Source organism: Diorhabda carinulata, chromosome 9 (assembly GCF_026250575.1).
Source record: "Diorhabda carinulata isolate Delta chromosome 9, icDioCari1.1, whole genome shotgun sequence".
NCBI classification, from domain to species: domain Eukaryota; kingdom Metazoa; phylum Arthropoda; class Insecta; order Coleoptera; family Chrysomelidae; genus Diorhabda; species Diorhabda carinulata.
In genome coordinates this window covers 17,990,132-18,010,500 of record NC_079468.1, presented here as the reverse complement: position 1 = coordinate 18,010,500, position 20,369 = coordinate 17,990,132, and the positions used below count along the sequence as shown (strand labels likewise).

At 31.4% G+C, this 20,369-nt stretch overlaps 1 protein-coding gene across 1 annotated transcript in view; it reads right to left on the bottom strand.

Moving 5' to 3' along the window:
• Nucleotides 1-14,497, bottom strand: part of LOC130898171 (peroxidase) — a 42,773-nt gene extending 28,276 nt beyond the window's left edge. Inside the window, exon 1 of the mRNA XM_057807255.1 lies at nt 14,432-14,497. The gene's annotated coding sequence lies outside the window, so the exon portion shown is untranslated. The remainder of the gene's footprint in view (nt 1-14,431) is intronic.
• Between the last annotated feature and the right edge of the window lie 5,872 nt (nt 14,498-20,369).

Genomic DNA, 20,369 nt, shown 5'->3' with positions numbered 1-20,369 from the left:
TCAGTTTCCCAGCAACAACAAGTATGATATGTCGCGCCATCTTGTTGAAACCATGTCGTACGATTATAGGCTTCAAATTTTTGCAGTTGCGGAAAGAAAAAATCCCTAACATAGCTATGTATCGTTCAGAATTTACAGTGACAGATAGCCCCTGTTGATTTTGAAAGAAATAGAGTCCGATAATTCCGTGCGCTGATATAGCCGCCCAAATGATTACTTTCAGCGAATGCAGAGACTTTTGATGTTTTGCACGTGGGTTCTCTGCAGCCCAGTAACGGCAATTCTGTCATGCCCATTTAAGTGAAATTTAAGTACTGTACTCTTTTTCAATTTTTTCTTCTCATGGATCCAGGGAAATGTTTTTTTAAATTAATTTGTAATTCTATTCATAATGGATGTGCAAATAGTTATTGCGGTAATTCCTACCAATGAAAAAAGTTACTCACGAGTTTCATACAAAAATTTTTCTACGCCCGTAGACTTAAAAAGATTCGACAAAACTTTTATCAATTTTTATTTTGTAATAGTAAAATTAAAAGTACAACTGTGAGCATTATTAATTAGAAGTGAAGAAGTGAAGTGAAGAAGAACTATTTGTACTTGAATTGGCAAGTTGTATTAGTACTTATTGGATTCTTGGTAGGATCGTGAACATTTACAATGTTGCTTGAAGTCGAACTAGTTGTTCCCGTTCGAATTTTCACTGCGGAATCCATTTTGATTTTTATTGAGTTGTTTACGTAACCCTCCGCAACTGTGTTGGATTTCCACCCACCGTGCTTCTTTAGTTGAATTATATCACTACCGGAATCCACTCCACTCCGAAATGTATACCCAGTGTAGTTTTTAGAGTAGGTACATTCAAATATGTATGAATTTTTGAACAGGTATTGATACCTACAACTTGGTTTTGCATTTTCCATTTCTATACTGCAAAAAGAAATGATCTGCTTTGACATTTGTGGGTCGTTGATTTTTATATATCTTATTTACCAAGTATAATTTATTGACAGATATTTCACCAATAACAGTAAATCGACGATTAAGATTCATAGTTGCTGCAATTGCCGATTCAACAACATCTTTTGGTGTGCAGTTTAAACTTTCTTCATTATTACTCTCCATTACTAATAATAATACTACACCCTTTTTAATCAGACACAAAACGGATTTTCTTGAACGAATATCAAGAAATAAAAGTGTGACAGTTCATCGGAGAAACGAATTGACATATTAAAGAAAGCGTTCACAGCTCATTATTTTGATAAAACAATTTTATAATTGCATCAAAAACTAACACTTCACGGCACTTTTTGAACATTTTAATAAAATATTTGTAATTTGAAAGTAGTGTTAGTCGTTAACACCGGAAAAGATACACACTACTTCGACTTATTCAACTTTTTGGAACGTTTTAAAGTTGATTAACAATGATTCCGAATGCAAATCTTCGCCTTAAGTGAAAAGCATTCAATTTTAAAAAAATAACTCGTCTGGTAGGACCGCAATCTGATGCTTCCACGATAGGTTCTTGATATTTTGTGATTCTTGGAGAAGTTATTTAACACGTCTTCATTTGATAAAGTCTCTCAATTGAATATCTTCTATTGAATTCTATACCTATGCGTGTCAAACTGAATATAAATTGTTATCACCTTGACCAAGGTTCATTTATTAATGGGTAATGACAGCAATTCTCTTATTTTAATGAAATAGAGCTGATACAACATTACTACATAAATCAAAGTAAATATGTAATACATATTAATCAGGTTAATAATTTGTAAAAACAATAATTAGCTTAATAAATCATATTAATGAAATAATATATGAAGGTCCGTTGCACTATAAAGTTTTAGCATCACCTTTTTTATATGCAAAATGAATTTTACTTCTAAATATTAAGTACAAATTATTATTGTAATGTTCTATATGTACAAACACTTGTAGTACAGTAAAAAATGATATTTCCTCTGTCTGACTTCTGACTGTTCAAAAATCTCTTCTGTGTGAGAAATGATTTCCATTGAATGAAAATATAAAGTAATAAAAGCGTATTTATTCACAATTATTTCAAATCATGAAAAGGTATTTTTCATCGAACGAGAATATTTATTGAGCAGCAATGTATATTTTCACACTAAGTTATATATTCTGATAAACCGTAAAACTAAGGTTTGTATATACCCGAAGTTATTTTAATTGTTTTTAATACCATATAACTACTATCCAAATGTTTTCTATGTGCTTTAGTTTCTTTTTTTGGTGCGACCTAGTTTTGAAATCATTTTCGTTACATGCGTGAAATATTTTACGTTTATTCAACTTTTACTAATTTTTTTTTTCAAAACAAATCCAAGATATTACTCCAAATGTATTATGATATAACATTTTATTGTTTAAAAAGTAATGAGGTAGATATTATGTGTAATTGTATATTATAGCCACAATAATAGAAATCATAGAGTAGGAAGTTTATTATTATACTAATAATTACTTAAACAGGTTTGTTGTTATCAATTTCATTGTTTTATAATCACAATTAAATTTGTATAATATTTTGTCGTATTTGATTTACGGAATAAATTTTTAATGAATAAAGGTGAAGAAACATCAAACAGCGCTGCTTAAATTGGAAAATGAAGAACTAGAGGAAGGAGACAAAATATTTACAAATAAGCTCAATATTATTAAGAAATGAAAAAATTCCAAATCAGTAGCTCGTTTAACTAACAGGCGCTTCTTTTACTTTCTACGTCAAGAAGAGACTAGTGCGTATTCTATGCAGTACTACAGGGCTCTCAAAAAAAGAACTAAAAAATTAAATAATTCTATTATCAATAATCTAAACTAACATAACATTTTTTATTAATTGACCAGCACAACGATTAATACCTGTCTATAGCTTTAGGTCGATTTGATCTGAAAAACAATAAACTATAATAGAGTTTGTGTGATTTTGTATAGTAAGGAAGTTAACTAATACTAAGAGATTTTGTAAATGTGCATACTAATAAAAGATAAAATTAAAAATAAAAAGTAGACCATTACCAAATATTATTATAGAAAAAACTTTCATCTACTATCTACTATCATCAACTATCAAAAAAATCATTATTATAAAAAAAATTTAGACCGAAATAAGGGTCAGTAATTTTTAGTACTTAAGTTTGGAAATAGAAAAAACACAAAAACTACAAAAGTTATCTTCATACTTTCGTGGAATATGCGTTATTAGATTCATCCAATATTATGGTTCAATTGAATTCTGCTTCTTGATTCAATATACAGGGGGTTTATGAAAATGAGTCTAATAATAGGTATATATTTCTTCAATTTTTATCTTATTGTTTACACCTTTTATATCCAAACAAAATTTCAATGTCAAAATATTTTATTACTCAACATTCTCTTCTTAATTAGATACATTTATTACAGCGAACCTGCAACGTCTCTACATATTTCAAAAAAAAATGTTTTTTCTTGGTCTGCAAACCAGACCTCCACAGCTTTTATCACCTCCTCGCTGGAAGAAAATTTACGACCTTTTAAACATTTTTTCAGTTGAGGGGAGAGATTATAGTTGGACGGAGCTAAATCTGGTGAATAAGGGAGGTGTTCTAGTAATTCAAACCCTAAATCACGAATTTTTTGCATGGCAACATGAGATTTGTGTGCAGGGGCATTGTCCTGCAAACATAAAACACTTTTAGATAGCTTTCCGCCTCTTTTCTCTTTAATTTTTTCCCGTAGAGTGGTCAGTAATGTCGAATATTAATCTCCAGCTATTGCTCAACCCTTTTTCAGAAAATCGATCATGATTAGTCCAAGGAAATCCCAAAAAACTGAAGCACGAACTGTTCCAGCAGATTTTTACACACGAAACTTCTTAGGTTTTGGAGAACCAGAGTGTCGCCATTCCATCGATTGTTGCTTTGTTTCTGGATCGTAGAAATGTACCCAAGTCTCATCCATAGTAACAATTCGGTTTAAGAAGTCTACATCGTTTTTTCAAATCGAGCACAGATCGAACGCGATGCTTCTACCCTTGCACGCTTTTGGTCAACATTCAAACATTTGGGGATATCAATACATCCTCGTATTGACGTTCCTTGTCATAATTGTTTACATAAGACAGGAATCTAAATATTTAGAAAGTATATTAAGAAGTTGTCAATCTAATCCTGTCAAATGATACATTATTTGTCCAGGGTTGTGAAGTTTGCAACCGAGCGACCAATAAATAAGTACCCAAGTCTTATCCATAGTAACAATTCGGTTTAAGAAGTCTACATCGTTTTCAAATCCAACACAGATCGAACGCGATGCTTCTACCCTTGCACGCTTTTGGTCAACATTCATACAATAAGGGATCCATTTTGCAGCAATTTTTCTCATGTGCAAATTGACGTGAACTATATGATGAACGCGGTCGTATGAAATATCCAGTGCTTCAGATATCCGTTTTAGCCCAATTCGACGGTCTGATAAAGTCATGACATGAACTGCATCGATATTTTCGGGGACTGACACAGAAACGCAATATTTTGTTTATGCATGCATGGAACTGGTCTAGGCTAACTAGATATCAAAACATACTCGTAATTTTTAAAAAGAAGATACCTGAATTAGATGGAAATCTAAATAAGTCTTGAAGCATACAATTTCTCTATATGGTTAAGTTACTGGAAGTCTTGAGTGTCTTCAAGTTGCTCAGAATATTCGTGATCAATATTTTTCTTGCGTGGCAAAGGAGTCCATCATTTCAGAACGGAAGACGATAAAATGAATGGACATTTGACAAAAACTTCTACAAGACAAGATTTTTTACAAACATTGCTGATTACCTAAAAAGTTGAACCACGAACCTCCACTGACAAAAAGGCAAGAACAACGAACAAGTCGGTTAAAATATCTGGGATAGGGCTAAGAGCTCTAATTTATCTTCCGACTACATCCAAAATGAGTTCAATAGGATTATGAGATGCCATTCTTTTATTATGCTTCAACACAAAGTTATACCCATCAGATAATATTTACCCTTGATATTGAATAATTTCTTCGAAATATCTATGCGCGTTGATGGCTTCCCATTAACAGATTACATAACGGCACAGATTTTGTCCAATTGCAGTTATACCTTCCATTAACGTAATCGAATAGTTGAATGATAGATTTCAAATGATCTTACATTCAGAATATTTTTCACAACCAAGTGCGGCTTTTGATGATTAGATTTGTACGTAAAAAAATGCCACTCCCTGCACTAATAAGTTCTGCTATTAAACAACCAACCAACCAAACAACGAAGCAATGTTAAGATAAGGATATAAATAATCATTAATTAAATAATACTAAAAATATGAGTGGATTACTTTTGTTTTGGGCAGTAAATTAGTAATTTGGAAGCTTCTGGTTATAAAAACCGTTCATTTGTAAAACAAATTTTCTTAATATCGACGGATTTATTCCCACATAATATGACCACCCACTATTTAAATATGAGCCCCACGAATTTTATTTGAATAAATTTAAAATGAATTTGTTATTTCTGTTATATCACCAGGTATATATATGAAATACCTACTTATATATTTATATAATATTTTTTTTATTTCACAAATACGTCTCAAAACTTGAACTCGGATGAACTGTCAGTACATAACGGTTAAGTTATCGGTTTAGAAATTTAAAAATGAAAGCGTTGTTCAAGAAAAATACGAATAATCCAAAGGAAATGCCTAAAAATTGATAGAAACTTTTAGATATATTTAATGATCTGGGGAATTTTCAATTGAAATAGAATAGAAGATCTTACTGTAATTAATTGGTAATCAAAACAGGCTTAGTATCAATCATAATGTATAATTTCAAAACCTCTGATGTTTTTGTGAGTAGATACAATCTCTTCAATCATATGTTCGCTTGAAGTATGTAATCATCGCGCTGTCAATGTTATATTTACGAAATTATCTGAAATTTTGATTAATTGGTTGATCACTTATCAATCGCATCAGTAAATAAGAGTAGTAATAACAGGTCCGTGTTTAGTACATACAATTAAAATGATTAAGAGAAAGTCGTAGAAGTGTTCGAATTTGTTCTTAGGTATATGGAAAAGTGAGGCTCTGTTCTATATTGGGAAATCAAAATTAAATACCTGTGCCGGAGTAGAGTCAATCAAATTTAATAGGAACATTTTTAATTCTACGTAATACTGATGTAAATATTTCGAAGGACAATATCAGACTACAAAATCTACTCATTTTTCTTTGTATAATATGTAATAATCTTCGTGCCACAAACAATTTTATAAATTATCCTTCACATATTTTCATTTTTACACATTTCCCCGCTTTTGTTTTGATACTAATCAATTTCTGATAGAGTAGGTAGTCAAAGTATCTATTGCAATTTATTGAGACTTTTTATTGAAATCTTCATTGGTAAGTTCGTTATAGTTATTTGAATTAGATCAGATAAAATCCCTTTTTTTTCACTCTCCAAACTAATCTCCCAATATTATGGGAATAAAATAAATTTTCTATTAAAATGCTAATTTTCATTAATTTGTATTATCAATTTTCTAAAAAATCTAATACTAATAATGGCATTGAAAGAGATTATTTCATGGTTTTTGCACCTACAGGTTTTCACTAGAAAATGAGGGAAAAAATTAATACAATTGTAATTGCCTTTGGTTGCTTAATTTAGTCAACCAGAGAAGTACAACTTTTACATACAAAGAAATAAGTATAAACAAAATAAACGAAAAAATACAAACGAAGAAAGTATAAATAAAAATAATAGACAGTAGAAAATCATCTAATTTTACATAATACACGTCTTCTCAAAGTGTCATTTCTTTAAATCGACTTTAGATGTCTTGATTTCCCATTGGCATAAATTTCTACGCATTCTTTTAAGTCGATGTTTTCATCCGCATTATTTTCAATGTCTATTATAGCTAAATAAACGTTGTTGAAAGATAGAATTCCTCAAATGGTTTTTGATGCGTTTTAAGACACTGAAAGATAGTTCTACCGTTGCAATCGACACAGTCAAAATAGTTACAGAATAAATTAGGGAATACATTCTGGTTGTGAATATTTTCAGATTTGAATTGAGAAACCAACTGTGACACAAAATGTCGATCAGTTTGGTCTGATCACGCTTCTTTTTGAAAATATATCATTTTGCAAACCAAACGCGAAACTCACAACAAAACATGCTTCTTTGATGCGGTCTTTACAAACTGAGTTGTTCCTCGTTGAAACCGTTGCATAATGGAGCCAGCTGATTTTTTTTCGATTCGTGACCTAGTGTTCTCACTCATTGTATTAAAACGTTTTTAAACAACAGACTTGAAGTTTAGTATCTCCTCCTCTCATTTTAAGTGCAAGTTTCCTTTAGCGCTGAAATATTGGCTCCTCAACGTATCTTTTACTGAAATAAAGTGCTTCAGTAAGAAACTTTTAAAACTCTTTTTCATTATTGTGTCACTCAATAACTACTTCATGAATGGCTACATCATGATTTTGTTTGTACTTTGAAAGGATGTTGGTTCTTTTTTTAAAAAATGCTTCATTTATTCAATTCTAAAATAAACCCAAACTTGGTAATACATGTGATCAGTACGTGAGCATCTCCCCCAGAGTATGCAGTTGTTGAGCTTGCTCACAAGCTTTCATATTTGTTACTAAATCAGTGCTGTCAGTTAGTGCTGTCAAAGACAAATCCTTATATCCAAATACTGCCTGTCTTTTAGGGGAAGCCTTAATTATATTTTTCCCAGAAAGTGGTGGGCGCCCTTTTGGCCCCTCCAATCATCACAAGTGATTCTAATAAAATTTTTATGTTTAGAACTACACTCTCAATGGCTTGGTTGAGGATCAAATGAATAATATTGATAATTGATTCGGTGTTAAATTTCGAAAATAACGTTTTATTTTATGGCATTCATAAAAAACTAGTAAATAAAGTAAAGTAAATAATTTTCGGTATCTTTGTGTAAAACAAGAGAAGAAATATGAAAGAATACTCTATGTCTACCGTAACAAAAGGCGAAATAGTGATTATTGCTTTGTTTGACAATTCTTGAGCAATGAGAATATACCTAAAAAATTACTGAATAGGCCCGTGGGGGGCCAGTTACTTCAATTTAATGCTTTTTTTTTGTAGTCGTTATGATGGTGTGTAAATTTTTCAAGGTAATTTATTTGCTAATTCCATATTATTATTTGGACATGTTTCATATAAATTATTAGACACGAATTGCGTGTAATTAGTTTTTGGGAACTTTTTAGTAAACTAATAAGGTCAATGTGCATGATTCGTTGTAAATTTGTGGTTTTAGCGTTAAGTTTATTTATCAGGATGTATCTGTTCAATATTTGAATGCAGACAATAATTATTATTGCAAATTAGTATACATCAGTGATAGTACACTCCGGTTATTTTTTTTAGTTTTAATATCAAAACATGCTCAATGATATTACAAATGTCACAGTTATAATTTCTAAATATTCTGAATTCGAATTAGGGGGGTTTCTTTTATAATGGTATTCATGCACTACATGTGTGTCCATCCACTCATCATCACTCGTCCATTATCATTCAATTTTAACAATGATTAACAATGATTAACACGAATCAAAGATATTTGGAAATGGGTATTGATCTAATGGCGATCGGGGAATTATCCAAGAAAGCTAGTAAAATGAAGTTTTGTAGTAGACTATTACTAGCATACGAAGTGGGGATGGGGAGATTTCCTCATGGGCTTTGGGTCTTTTAGAAATCTATGAGGTGAGGGGTGTCACTTGATTCGATAGATAAAACTACATATCTGACTTGAAGGTCATTTTGACGGCTCGGAATTGAAGTTATGTCTACATTGAAATAGAGCTGTTGCTGCGGCTAAATCGGAACTTGTATTAGCTGTACCTGAGGATGAATTCCTCGCAAGACAAAAACCTTCTAATTTGGTAATCGGGAAAGGACCAGTAGATGTTTGTTCTCTATTCGACTCGATTGTAGATTTAACACGTATGAAGTAGGGTAGAGAGGTGGGTTTGTCCAAATTTGTTTCTGAACGCTACTATCTTCAGGATAAGGTCGGAAGCTTTTCAGACCACCGTCGTTAATTTATCATTATGAAATCTTTGGACATTACTAATTCAGCTAACGTATCGCGATCTTCTAAAAATCAAATTTCAGGGGGCCGTTTTCAAAAATAAATTAAATTTACCCCGACGCGAATGTTCATGAGTGATGGTGTTATGCGTCGTTTCGAATGACCTCGTTCAACGAGTTGACAGAATGGTTAGAGAAAACCGCAGATTCACCATTACTGCTTTGTCTATGAAATTTCCAGAAGTTTGGGTCCGTTTTGTACTCTAGTTGAATTCATTGGCGGCATTGGCGGATTGAAAAGCTTGTCCACAAATATGACTATATGTCTCAATCTCTTCGGTGATTATGTCGAAAAGAAAGTATATCAATCTTTTGGTAATAAAATAATTGTTTTATATGAACTTGTCTTTTATTTATAGCCTATCGGAAGTTGAAAAAAAACGGGCCTCGTATGTAAACTTCCATACATCTGGGTTCGACCGACACAGTCCCAGATTTTTGAAATTATTTCTATAACAAGTCCACAAAAGTCAAAAAGTCTATAAAAGTCAAAAAAATTGAATGATTTGCTTCAGCACATCATACAAGATTTATTTTATTGTATAAAAAATATTTTTAAAATAATAGTTTAAAACATTTAAAAAAGACGCTTTTAGCAATAATCAAAGGAAAAAGTAAAAAATAATCCTTGGTATGAAAATAAAATTACTGATGAGTAAACTAATGTCACTACTATAAAAGCGTGGGGTGCTTTGCATGATATTTTAAAACTAACTTTTGATTCTTCGTCCGGGGACTGTACAAATGATGTTTCCCATGATGAAAATTAAAAATGTTTCCAAAAGTTAAATGAACATTATTACATATCATATATTTAGTATTAATTTTACTTTGTGTCGTCACGACTTTGTGAAGTCAATTGATTTAAGTGATATGTGTGTGTGTGTGTGTGTCTACATAGGGCAGACCTCTCAATATTTAGAAAATAGACTAAAAGGTCATCAATACGATAAAAAAATAGGCGAATAGACGAACGATGAAATATCAAAAAATCATAAATTCAATTATGAAGATCAAAAAATTCTTGGAACGGAATCTAAAACACGAAAAAGAGAATTTCTAGAAATAGTTGACATTCATAAAAACGAGAAAGCTATAAATGGTAAAAAAGAACTAAATAATTTAAGTAAAATTTATAGCTCTATTTTGTAAATTCTAATAAAACTACAAATAATTTAATTGATTAAGTACTGCTACATATTTGAGATGTAAGGACTAAGGAAAAATTAATTATTAGAACTTATTAGAACATTTTCTATTTTGATTTTATTCTTATTTTGATGTTCATGATGTAGGTGATCTATTGATTAATATAAAAACGCAAATTGTCAGTGTCAATATCAAATTTTGAAAAGTACTTAAAGAAAAGTCAATATTTGTTATCGCCCCTTGCCAATTATCATTCTGAAACGGTATAATCACATTGTTAGGAATATAAAACAAATGAAAGTTTGAAAACTGGAAATTCCTACAAAAAAACCTAATCACTAACTTTGAAATGCGTAAAATGTGTCGTACGTATTAACATTCGTTAGAAACGCATATACGTGATGTGCAACCGAACGAATTCATTCATAGTATTTTTATTATTTCCTGACCTAGAGCAATACAATTACGTAACAGATGGTGATCAGCAATTTTGATTAGTTGAATTCAATCGATTTGAGACACTAGAATGAATGAATTTCAATGAATATCGCTAAATACGTTAATAAATATACAATAAGTATTGATTATCTTCAGTTGTATTTTTCATATATAATTAATTGTATCTTAATTATATTAGCAACATTAATAGCCTCCAGCATGAAAACAAGAAAAAATGAGATAAATATGAGAAAATAATGTTGATCAATTTCTTCTAGTTTGGAAGAAGGACAGGCAGCATGCAGAATATAAAGACACTTATATTCATAGTAAGAAAGCTAATTGAAAAGAAACATTGATCTCAAAGCAGCCTTCGGCATAATAGAGAGAGCAAACAAATATTATGAATGAAATCAGAAGAGATATTCATGATGAGAAAGAGAAAATAAGGATAGCTTGAGTACATTATTAATCATATTAGTTATTGATAAGATAACGAAACGAAACCAATAATGGATTACAAAAATATGAAACCATAAATTCATTAATATAAACAATTGTTTTTTCTTTTTACATGGTCTATTGCTCGTTTAAAATTTTCCTTCTTGACATGTTATATTGCTTCCACAAATAATACCATAACATCTTTATTTTTCAATATATTATCTTTCATTGCCACCTTAACTTGTCCCAAGTAAATTCCATAGAGTTCCAATGTGTGTTGTAGACATTTTATCTATAACGTATTTTTCTACTGCTTTATCATATTTAACTAAAATTAATTGTCCTGCTTCCACATTTCTTTCCAAAGTAAATTATATATTATTCGGAGTAAACCATTTTAAATAATGGCTTTTTTATCCCCGTCGCTTGACATCCTCAGAAGGTTTTTCTCATTCATGTCCTGATTGTATTCACCAACCCGTTTTGATTTGAAAAGCTACACAAAACCGCCGCGAAAACGCTAAGCACCCGCGAAGCATAGGTGTGGATCCGAATCACATATTCTTCGCGATTTCGCTACTCGTTTCCCGAAAATTGTCGGTTTTTATCCAGCGATAAAGGTTAAGTAGGTGAAAAGACTCCACATTTGCGAGTTGCTCAGTCGCTCAGTGGCAATTGCGCCACGGACGGTCGTAACTCATAACTATAAATTGCCAATACACAAAGTAGTAAAGCACCTGCTGTGGTGTTTTCACTGTCCATACCTACCACAAATAACTTCGATTGAGAAAATTACAAGGCGTGCATACGCGTCAAGAGAGCGAACTACACTGTGAGCTCGGCACGAACCTCCTAGTATAAATTGCTGACAATCTTATGCCGTGATTTGAGTACGAAAGTGGATCGGCCATAAAGAAACGTTCAGATTTACCGGAAGGAAGTTCAGTCCAGTGGAAAATCCTTCTAAATGGGCTGCTCTGGGAGTTGTAACGTCCTTGTCTAGCTACAGTTGATTTACATTATGGCCTTCATTAAACCAGTCTTCTGGTTGTAATTTCTTCTGTTCCTAATTTCACACAGATATTTATATTGCTTAAGTACGATATCATTTTTCTTTCACAAAATAGGATATAAGCTTATATAATTTGATATCTTTATCAACAAGTGATGTTTGGCAAATCTCTATCGTTGTTATTTTTTACTAAAATTCATCTAATGTTCGTGATTTATTTCTGAAAAGCAAACTGCGTATGATTCTACTTACAGAAGTTTCTACTTCTATTGAAAAATCTAACGAACTGCGTCCAAAAATCTTGAGTCCAATAAAATGACGACTCAAATTGCTTTCGAGACAGAAAGCCAGCAATTTACAATATAGTTCTTATAATATAAAGGATTATAGTCGAAAAATGTTTATAGAAAATAATGGAAACAAAAATCACTTCTTTGAAAATATCTCAAAAACGTGAGAAGATATAGAAAAAAGTTTCAAGTAGAAAATGTGGGAATAAAAATTATTTTTAATGTTTTTGAACTAGAAATCGAGATATTTACAAAAAATCATCAAAATCTATTGCTCATCCATGGATCCGTTAATAAGTGTTGGTGCAACATAAGCAAACGTCAAACGGATTCTATGAATATCATTATATGCAGGATACACTTTTTTAATTATACGGGAAGTTACAGAGTTATCGAAAAAGGCATTGTGATAGTGACGATCGATGTTTTGGGGAACTAAGGGATTCATTAGCTTTGTTCCAACCTGCTAATCTGGACCGTTCTTGGACGCCTTTCTAGATATTTTCTAGAAGCTTTCTAGCCACGGCTCTGGTAACAGTACTTGCTATCAACCAAGTATTAGTTCTAGAAACTATTCACAAACGATACCTTAGTCGGTTGGAACACAAAACAGAATCATTCGTATAATGGTAACTGCCCAGTTGGAACAAGTAATCTGTATTGCGCAAAATTGTCATCGTACCAAGGACGTTTTTTTGATAAGTTGAGACGAACCTATTGTCTTTCATTTTATACAATTCCATATAGTGAATCAGCTTTATTTTATATTTATGAATAATGAAAATATTTAAAATAATAAAATATTTACATATTTAAATATGTAAAACTTTCCATGTAAAAATGTGGTAAACACAAAATACCAGAATGTTACTAAACACAACTTTAATAACTATTAAGTTAACGTCGATGAACTTATAAGTTGAGTAGTTTCAAAACTGCCCTGTAGATGTTTTCTGAAATACCTTGCCCTTAATTTGATAATCGATTAATAGAAAATGTTTTACGCCAACTATTCCTAAATTAATGTATTTTCAATTAGATTAATTTTCTTCATCTATATATACAATATACTTTTCAAACTTTGTCATTATCAGCATTGATCATTTACATCATTCTTGAAGCCCAATTACACCAAGACTCCCGCAAAAAATGTTATTTTCTAAATTTTCTTTTTAAATTGAGTTTTATAATCACGTCCCTTAATAAATTCGATTCACCAACCATAGAATTATAAGCCGTGTTCACGAACCATAAAACTATCGAAGCTATTTTACATTCGAAATCTCATTTAAATAAAAGCTCATATATATGATTCATTTTAAAGAAATTTGTACAGTCCAGCTAATTTAATTGAAAACAATATTATAGAATGTCAAAAATTAAAAATGAAACATATTCTATTGATTAATTCGATATCATTAATTACTTTTAACAATTTTTTATTAAATCAGAAGCACAAATAATTTATTAACTGTTGGTGAAAATTTCATTTAAACAGCCAAACAAACAAGAAGGAAACTTATTAGTCGAAATATGATATAAAACATGACCCAAAAACTTATAGAGTAGTTGGTAAAAACCGTATAATATTGCTCAGAAGCTTTGCGAAAAAAAAGCTTTTTCAATATTTTAATCATATAAATGGAAATAATCAGTTTAGTTTCGTCTTTTTTCATTGAATAACACAATTTTTACATACGTCTGCAATACATTTAAAGAGAAAAAAAATGCGTGTCTGTGAGATGACTTAGAAACCTTGAAACAAATAGAATTTTAATATTGAAATGCTATCAATAAAATTAATCAACCATAACGATGTTCAGTAACTGAGAACTAATATAAAAACAAAGTTATTTAATTGCAATTTTTTATATAATTTTTGATTTCATCATAATAAACTCACCTTTGCGTTGAACGTTAAATCCAAAAAATAAACTGAACTGTACCTCGGCCCCCCACAAAACAAAAACCAACTGATAATACTACTGTCAGACTACCCTAACTTATAACTTTAAACGAAAGAGAAAGTACTATGGAGCTTAATATTCTCAAGTAGGTAATTCCTTTATTTGTTTATATCGTTTAAAGAGTACCAGTCATTGGTAGGACGCCACCTCTTCGACGGATTGTCAGAAGGAAGTGCGCCAATTAGAATATCCTTGATGCTACTTTATTTTTAAGTTCAATACAATTGTTTTGTATTGTTCATATAAAACTGAAACTAACTTTGTTAGCTTCGGATTGCAAAATATACGGGCTATATAAAATTGTTCTGTTGATGTAAAAATCGTTATATCAATAACATAATTATTATTTTTGTTTTGTATATCCTTATAGTAAGATATCAATCACCGAACTTTCACAAGTAAAATTATCATCTTCATTGCCCGAGGGTGAACTGGAATGATATTTGCCCGTCATTCTTATTTATTAAATTTCGGTACGTTTCGTGAGAGCGATTTCAAAACAATTTGTCTGCTAATTAAACACACACGACGGATTATAAGTTCTCACCTTTTCTGTAATTGCATCGATTTTTTTTCGATTATCAGGTTTTGTGGTTTATAGTCTAAAATCAGAATACAATCAGCATTTCAATTTTTTGGTTAATTCTAAAAGAACACAAGTCCAAAAGAGTTTGTTTCGAAAAGGCATAAGTCCACTTCCTCTATGAATTCTGTTTGATTTCTGGACTGATTACAAGGGTAAGAAAAACTACCATTTATTACCTGATCTAAATATTAAAACGATGTGGAAGTTGTACATGCAAAAACACAAATAGAGACAATTTCAATTATCCATTTGGCCGCCTGCAAGTTGATGTATGTAGTAAGTGTGAGGAGCTTAATGTAAAAATTAAGAGTCCTACTTCAAATAATGTAGCTAAACGAGTGGCAGTATTAACAGTCACAAGAAGGTACAGATGAAAAACATATTTGGTCGTTAGCATTTGATTACATGAAAACTGTATCTATTCCTAAACAAAAACCAAGCGATGTCAAGGTTTCTTCTTATATCTGACATATTCAGGTTTCCAGAAGATCACTTAGTATTTCCCTGTTCGCGCCCACAGTTTCCCGTGTGACAGGGATATCGAAATAATATCTAAAGCTTTGAAGAAACTTGACCGCATTTTTTATGTTCATGAAATAATTTTGCAAAGCTCATCACGGTTTAATAAGTTCACTGTTCATGAGGGTACATCATCTGATATAGTTTTAGATTTCAAGAAATAGTAAAATCGTTGAATCGTACCCTACAATAAATGGTATTATTGATCACAACTTTTAACTGGCTGAAACAAAAGCAGATACTCTCTCCCCACCTTCGGTTAAGGCTTACCAAGGATCGAGTGCCCATAAAAACTGCAAAGAAGGAAGTTATTAAAAAACTGAGAGCCTACATTCATAAATTAATTTTCCATTATCTTGCCCATATAAGAAACCTCTCGGGATTGTCACCTTATCGAAAAGAAAAATTTTTCTAATCAGTTTATCCTGACGAGCTCCACTAGGATCATATTAGGTTGATCAAATTGAAAATAAATTATTTTACATGAGGTCTTCCTTTTCAAACAAAATTTATGGTATATATGAGCTTCAATGACCAATAGAGTATTCCAAAAAATAAATTTTGCGTGTGTGAACCTCTCAGTTCCAAACCAGAAATAACATTTAATCAGGATTACGTTAGGTAATCATTATGAGAAAAATCCAAGGCAATCCTGATGAGAACCATCTAAAGTAAGACTCTTCAGGACCTCATTAGTGATCTGCTTTATATTCTCATCCAGGTCCTTGTCAAGTTATCCTGACCTTTATCTTACCAGGTTCTGGAATTACCTGATTAGGTCCTTATCGGGTCCTCACAAAAAATTCTAGAGTGGTATAAATTTTAGATGGTGCAAAATTAAAACTTAGCGTAATCTTTTACTTGAAACTTTATCTAGCAACAGTAACATAAGGCTATTAAAACCAATGTCAAAGTGGCAGCTATTAGTGTTAGTTAGATTTATAAAAATCGAATGTGAATGTTAAACAGTTTATAAAAACCCTTATTTTATCTAGGGAAAAAAAATTTATAGAACGCTTGCAAAAAATTGAGATTATAGTACCGAACATGAGTTATTAGTGTTTTCTTTACTTTCTCAATGAATTTAAATTGCTTTTCGAGTCTCCAAGTATTCTTTGCTACTAATATCATCACCTTCAGTATCTTCATAATTAATAAATCCCAAATTTGAAAAATAGTTCCAAAAATATAATTATATAATTAATGATATAAATATATTTATCAATTTTATTTTTGTATTGATATTATTGGTAAAATTTCTCTTTAGAGATCCTACAGTTGCATGTACTTTTAGTGTGGTATCCCACCTATTTTTTTTGCATCTCATAGTCAAGATGTAATTAGACAATTGGCATTTGTTCGGTATTCGTTCTTTAGAAATAATGGAACTTCAATTGAACGTCATGGTCAAATAGCCAAATGAATCCTTTGTAGTAGGTTTTTATAGAATCTCTTCCACATCTTGCTTTCGTTGTATTTTCATTCTATTGGAATTAACTCGGGACTCCGTGAAATTAAGTTATGTCTCCCTCCGTGGGATTAATTTAAAGTGAGTTACGGGACTCCATCATTAGTCTAACGATTTTTGCCACTTTGGAACAATAAAGACAGTGAACTTAAGAATGATTTTTTTTTTCAAAAGGTGATGATTCTGAATTCGATAAATGCGTCAACTATTTTATTTTCTAAAGTAGATATCTGATCTTCTGCTTCAATTTCCTGCGTGATTGAATTTCAAGGATATGCTTTCTTTAACGACCTGTGGTTTCCAATTTTAAAAACTAATTTTTTGTTTTCAAATAGAAAATTATTTTATAGTCTATTAGACTATTCTTTTAACGGCCGATGCAAATTACTTGTCTGAAAGCAACAACAACCCTCCAAAATAAATTTCAGCATACATCCGTTTAGTTGATATTTTAGGTTGGCTGCCTCATATTTTATGAATGTATATAACAAAAACAACTATAAAATAGAAACAAGCCTTAAAATTCAAAATCTATATTCACAGGTGAATAAAATAAAAGTTTACAATGAATCAAACAACTTACTCAACATGATAATTAGTTAACCTAGGTTATATTACCTGTATTCATTTTTGGTTTCATAAGTAGTTTTATAGTTTTCTCTGGCATATTCGCAATTACTCATATCATTTCTAATTGTTACTAGTAGTTCTTTTTTCAATTAACTAATATTTTAAGCACTAATGTTTCTAATTAGCTGTGGATGATGGTTCTATTAATCTCAAAAGCTAACTAGCATTATCCAAAACTGTGATATTGGTAAATTTCGTGTTAATAAAACCTTGTCGATTGTTAGTATTTACTTATTGAGAATATAAATGAGCTATTCTTGGTCTATATCAAAAAGTCTTTCTCCTGGTAGCTTCTTCGAAAGTAACATAATTAAATTGAATTTTTTGGGGCTGTTATAGTTTATTTCAGAAAGGTATAGAGCAATAAAATCTCATTAGGTATGCAAAGGGACCCAACAAATATTTGAGCGCAGGTAGTACCACCCGGATTGGGGTCAATATATGGGTTTAGCCTATTGTTCTCCAATCACAAAAAAAAATGAAAATATTGTGCCAAAGGCGTGCCGGTAGGATACTCGTGAAAAGGAGAGAATTTTATTATAACAGAATAAAAATTAGGCATTATATACATAGTATTAGGTACACTTACTTTTTATTGAACATTATGCAGAAATTAAATTATAAAAAATCATAATATTCTTCGTAATCTGAGGAACTGTCATCTTCTTTTGACGTTATAATTAACGGGTCGACGGTCCGATCGATTAAGTAGTCATGATCCCACATTTTCTCCTCTTCTTTAATGACATGTTGGACTGCTTTTCGCCAGTTCTCTGGTGTCATCTCGTTAATGGATTGATCAAACAGTAGCTTGCGCCCATATAAGTTTTATAGGATTTAGTTCGCAATGAAATGGCAACACAGTTACACTATGTCTTTCTGCAATATCTTCCACGGCGTATTTCATAAAACGATGTTTGTGTAAATTTACTATAGCTAATAGTTCTTTTTTTATCAAATTATCTTCAAACTCAATACTTTTGGTGGTTAAAGGTTAACTGAAAGGTTAGCAGACCTTCTTTTAAAAATCCCTCTTCGCTTCCAATGTGGAGGATTATTATTAATTTTTTCCCTTTACCTGAAGGCACCTTAATACTCGTTGACAGGCCTTCCATGGAAGCTTGGCCAGCTCTGGTTATATTTTTGCTTGCCACATTTTTAGTACTGTATAACGTTCATTAATCTACGTCTCGTCAAGATTTTCTTCTGCTCTGTTCTGATCTGCTTTATACTTCTTAAGTATTTTCGTCGCCAGCAAACAATTTCATCAACAATTTCCAGTAAAAGTGCTTTACGGTTATGCCTTTCCCAGGCAAAATCCATATTTCTCAAAGTGGTCCATAAAAGTGTTTTAGTTATCAACGGAATACTGTCATCCTGGCCAAGCACCATTAAAATCTCATCTAGGGTGTGTATTTCTTTTTTAAAATAAAAAGAGTGAACTTTTCTTTACACTTTTGTTGTCTTCATCAAGGACTTTTCCTGGTCTGCCTGGACTCTTCTTGGGAGGTTCCACTTGGCCTGCTAACTTTCTTTAACTTTATCCAACTCCAACTATTGGAACATCTTATAATCGTGTGAACACTATTTACGGCTTAACAGCAAATACTGAGGCGTTAAACTAAACAAATATACTTATAAAGATCTAAAAATTTTGGGTGAGGCATCATTGCATTTACGGCGCATGGTTAAGCCGAATCTGAAATAGGGTTGAAATTAGGCAGAGGCACTAATAGAAGGTTAAACGGAAAACGTACCTGTATAATTTACTACCCAAGTAATCCCTACACAATATTTCAAGACCTACACCTATGACCGACACCGAAATTGAGCCGAACTGGACGGAAATACCCATTTTATTGCTCTATACATTTCTGAAATAGACTATTGATAAAGTGATCGGTTACAAAGAAAAATACAACATTATGTTGAACGGATTAAACCGGAACTTGCCAAATTTTCATATAAATATCCACTTTTTATTGGTAATGACATGGGTAAGAATACTTAGAAAATGCCTCGTTTCGTTACACTGGACCATGAATAATTCAAATCAATATTTGGCACATTTTTATTGTTTAAAAAAGGTTTATTTTAGTTTTAATAACTATTACGTACTAAACACCAATTTGTAGTTAGAAGGGTGAAAAAAAGTGAAAGTGGCATGAAATTGAGAAATCGGTTTATGATTTTCGGATATGGATCAAATAATAGTTTCAGTCGAAATTATTAACTTTATACATCTGAAGAAAGCAAAAACCGTTTTTACAGTCAAAAAGTACATAGCCATAGTGTTTAGGGATGCAAAAAGTACAATCTACTTTATTTAGTAGAGAAAAAAACGATATTCGACCATTATAATGCTGCTATACTGATATGTTTTGAAGCTGATTTTAATAAAAACTACCGCATTTATTTCCTTGCTCCGTTACGACAATGTGTCTACGAATTCGTCTGCTACAGAAAAATTATTATTTATTTAAATAACTATTTTATTGAAAAGTCAATCGTTCTTCAAACTATCGACGTATTAGATATAATTGAGAGAGCAACTAAAAATCTAGTTCTATACAAAAAAAACATGAACAATGATTTTCCATTAAAAATGTCTAACTGCTTTCTATGGGAATTGGCCTTTGGCCTCCTGCGCAATGATATTACTAACTAGCTC